Source organism: Callionymus lyra, chromosome 2 (assembly GCF_982586985.1).
Source record: "Callionymus lyra chromosome 2, fCalLyr1.hap1.1, whole genome shotgun sequence".
Lineage (NCBI taxonomy): Eukaryota > Metazoa > Chordata > Actinopteri > Syngnathiformes > Callionymidae > Callionymus > Callionymus lyra.
In genome coordinates, this window is record NC_141819.1 from 2,006,964 (window position 1) to 2,011,406 (window position 4,443).

A 4,443-nucleotide genomic window follows, 5' to 3' on the forward strand; every position below is an offset into this window, starting at 1 on the left:
CCCTGGTCTGGAAACATACAATAGACTGTGAAGATCATCTATGAACGTGAAGCTTTCTCTGAAGACGACAACACTCTTGTTTCTGTGCGCGCACACACACACACACACACACACACACAGACACAGACACACACACAGACACACACACACACACACACACACACAGACACACCCACAGACACACACACACACACCCACAGACACACTCTGTGTGTGTGTGTGTGTCTGTGGGTGCGTCTGTGTGTGTGCGTGTGTGTGTGTGTGCGTCTGTGTGTGCGTCTGTGTGTGTGGGGGTGTGTGTGTGTGTGTGTCTGTGGGTGCGTCTGTGTGTGTGTGTGGGTGCGTCTGTGTGTGTGTGTGTGTGCGTCTGTGTGTGGGGGTGTGTGTGCGTCTGTGTGTGTGTGTGTGTCTGTGGGTGCGTCTGTGTGTGTGTGTGTGTGCGTCTGTGTGTGTGTGTGTGTCTGTGGGTGCGTCTGTGTGTGTGTGTGTGCGTCTGTGTGTGTGTGTGTGTGTGTGTGCGTCTGTGTGTGTGTGTGTCTGTGGGTGCGTCTGTGTGTGTGTGTTGCGTGTGTGTGTGTGTGTGTGTGCGTCTGTGTGTGTGTGTGTGTTAGAATCAAGGTGTGTGTGTGTGTGTGTGTGTGTGTTAGAATCAAGGTGTGTCTGTGTGTGTGTCTGTGTGTGTGTGTGTTAGAATCAAGGTGTGTCTGTGTGTGTGTGTGTGTGTTAGAATCAAGGTGTGTCTGTGTGTGTCTGTGTGTGTGTGTGTTAGAATCAAGCTGTGTCTGTGTGTGTGTGTTAGAATCAAGGTGTGTCTGTGTGTGTGTCTGTGTGTGTGTCTGTGTGTGTGTGTGTGTGCGTCTGTGTGTGTGGGGGTGTGTGTGTGTGTGTGTCTGTGGGTGCGTCTGTGTGTGTGTGTGGGTGCGTCTGTGTGTGTGTGTGTGTGCGTCTGTGTGTGGGGGTGTGTGTGCGTCTGTGTGTGTGTGTGTGTCTGTGGGTGCGTCTGTGTGTGTGTGTGTGTGCGTCTGTGTGTGTGTGTGTGTCTGTGGGTGCGTCTGTGTGTGTGTGTGTGCGTCTGTGTGTGTGTGTGTGTGTGTGTGCGTCTGTGTGTGTGTGTGTCTGTGGGTGCGTCTGTGTGTGTGTGTTGCGTGTGTGTGTGTGTGTGTGTGCGTCTGTGTGTGTGTGTGTGTTAGAATCAAGGTGTGTGTGTGTGTGTGTGTGTGTGTTAGAATCAAGGTGTGTCTGTGTGTGTGTCTGTGTGTGTGTGTGTTAGAATCAAGGTGTGTCTGTGTGTGTGTGTGTGTGTTAGAATCAAGGTGTGTCTGTGTGTGTCTGTGTGTGTGTGTGTTAGAATCAAGCTGTGTCTGTGTGTGTGTGTTAGAATCAAGGTGTGTCTGTGTGTGTGTCTGTGTGTGTGTCTGTGTGTGTGTGTGTGTGTGTGTGTGTGTGTGTGTGTGTGTGTGTGTGTTAGAATCAAGGTGTGTCTGTGTATGTGTGTGTTAGAATCAAGGTGTGTCTGTGTGTCTGTGTGTCTGTGTGTCTGTGTGTGTGTGTGTGTGTGTGTGTGTGTGTGTGTGTGTGTGTGTGTGTGTGTGTGTGTGTGTGTGTGTGTGTGTGTGTGTGTGTGTGTGTGTGTGTGTGTGTGTGTGTGTGTGTGTGTGTGTGTGTGTGTGTGTGTGTGTGTGTGTGTGTGTGTGTGTGTGTGTGTTAGAATCAAGGTGTGTCGAGGACTTTGTCCTGCATCAACAGATCGTGGCAGAGACTTGTGACTGAGACTATAAAAGAGTTCACCTGTGAAGGAGTGTTTCAGTCGCAGAGACATGGAGACTAGAGTTGATCTGTTGTCTTGTTGCATCTGTCTGGATCTACTGAAGGATCCAGTCACTCTTCACTGTGGACACAACTACTGTAAGATCTGTGTTGAAGGTCACTGGCAGGAGAAGAACATCTACGAGTGTCCTCAGTGCAGACGGAGCTTCAGCGAGAGACCTGTCCTCCAGAAGAACACTGTGTTAGCAGAGTTAGTGGAGGAGCTGAAGAAGACTGGAGCAGCTGAGGACCTCTGCTCTGCTGGACCTGAAGATGTGACCTGTGACGCCTGCACTGGGAGGAAGATGAAAGCCCTCAAGTCCTGTCTGGTGTGTCTGGTCTCCTACTGTCAGGAACATCTTCAGCCTCATCGAGAAGCTCCGGCCTTCAAGAGACACAAGCTGGTCCAGCCGTCCAAGCAGCTCCAGGAGATGATCTGCTCTGAACACGAGGAGGAGAAGAAGATGTTCTGTCGTTCTGATCAGCAGGTCATCTGTCATCTCTGTGCTGAGGACCAACACAAAGATCATGACATCGTCTCGACCACAGCAGAGAGGAGGGAGAGAGACAAAGACCTGGATCAGAGTCTAGGAAGGATCCAGCAGAAGATCCAGAAGAGAGAGAAGGAAGTGAAGCTGCTCCAGCAGGAGAAGAAGAACATCAGAGTCTCTGCTGAGGAAGCAGTGAAGGACAGTCAGGAGACCCTCGTCCAGATGATCCAGATGATCCAGATGATCCAGAGAAGAATGCCTGACGTGGAGCAGAAGATCAGATCTCTGCAGGAGACTGAAGACGCTCGAGTCCGAGGACTTCAGGAGCAGCTGGAGCAGGAGATCTCTGAGCTGAAGAAGAAAGAGGCTGAGCTGCAGCAGCTGTCACTCACCGACAGTCACACCATCTTCCTGCAGAACTGGACCTCACTCTCAGAGGTCAGTGAAGACACGACCTCACTCTCAGAGGTCAGTGAAGACACGACCTCCTCCACGACCCTTGAGCAAACTCACCGTCGCTTCCAGGAAGTAACAGCAGCCGTGTCAGCCTGCAGAGACCAAGTCCAGGACCTTCTGAGAGACATGTGGACCGACATCTCCATGATGTTCCATCAAGAGACCAGAGAGCAGTTCCTCACACACTCACAGGACATCACTCTGGATCCAAACACTGCAAACTCATGGTTGATGTTGTCTGAAGGAAACAAGAAAGTGACAAACATGAGAAAACTTCAGCCTCGTCCTGATCATCCAGACAGATTCAAAGATTCTCTTCAGGTCTTGAGTCAAGAGTCTCTGACTGGACGTTGTTACTGGGAGGTGAAGACAACAGGAAGAGATGTTTCTGTATCAGTTTCATACAAGAACATCAGCAGATCAGGAAGAGAAAGTTATTTTGGATTTAATGACAAATCTTGGAGTTTATATTGTCACGACTCTGGTTGATTATTTAAACACAACAACATCACAACTGAAGTCTCCAGTGTCAGACCCTCCACAGTGGGGGTGAACCTGGATCACTCTGCAGGTCTTCTGTCCTTCTACAGCGTCTCTCAGACCATGACTCTCCTCCACAGAGTCCAGACCAGCTTCTCTCAACCTCTTCATGCTGGAGTCAGGGTTTGGTCCTCGTGTGAGTTTGTGAAGCTGAAGTAGACGCCAGTGAGATTGTGAGTCTCCAGGAGTGACATCATCACATGAAGCTTCAATGTTTGGATGAACGTCTCTGAGAACGTTTGTCGTTTGTGCCGCAGTGAAGACACAGTGACGTCATGTGACTGGATTAGAACCTCTGTGATTGGATTGTTCCTGATGATGACGAGTCTTCTTTAAATCTTCTTTAATAAACACCTTCATGATCCGGTGATGATGGCAGCAGTCGTTACTCAAGTACTCCACAGTACTACAAGTATATCCTGGTTACTACAGTATCTCATTGGATGTTATTGAATAATGAATTGATGAATTGATGTACATTTGTTTGATTCAATATTACAGTCTGAAAGGAATTGGATTTTGTGAAAAAAAGATTTTCTCCAAAGAAGTAAAGATGAAAGTTCAACACAAACTATATCTTGTATCAGAGAAACCAGATCCTTGGATTCAGTGTTATGTTGAGTTATGCTGTATTTTAAAAATGTACATATAGAAACATTGATTTTTATTCACTCAAATCTCCTCTTAAAACACACTTTTATTCTCTTTTAACACAGCATGAGACTCTGAGCTGTTTTTAGGGCTTTTGACTTGTTTTATTGGATATTGTTTTATTTTTGTGTTTTAACTGCTTTCTTAGTACTTTCATGTCATTGTACTACACTTTGTATCGACTGTTGTTTTTAAAGTGTTTTATCAATAAACTTGATTGATTATTTGTTCTTATTGAAATGTTGATCTAAATCAATGAATTATCTTTTTGAATCATTTATTCTAAATATATCAATATATAGATTATATATATATTTGACACATTGAGTTCAATATTCTAATTCCAATAATTCAAAAACACATTTTCTAAATGCAATATTCTTTGGTTTATTCAATATAACATCGACATCTTTATATGTACTTTCTTACACCTTTGTTCTAAGATCACAATCAAAACTACTTTTATTGTTGTAAACACAAGCTTGGATATTATGTGGTG

General features: G+C 46.0%; 1 pseudogene; it reads left to right on the plus strand.

Moving 5' to 3' along the window:
• The first annotated feature begins 1,763 nt into the window (after positions 1-1,763).
• LOC148085050 (tripartite motif-containing protein 16-like) lies at positions 1,764-4,004 on the plus strand (annotated as a pseudogene).
• The last annotated feature ends 439 nt before the right edge of the window (positions 4,005-4,443 follow it).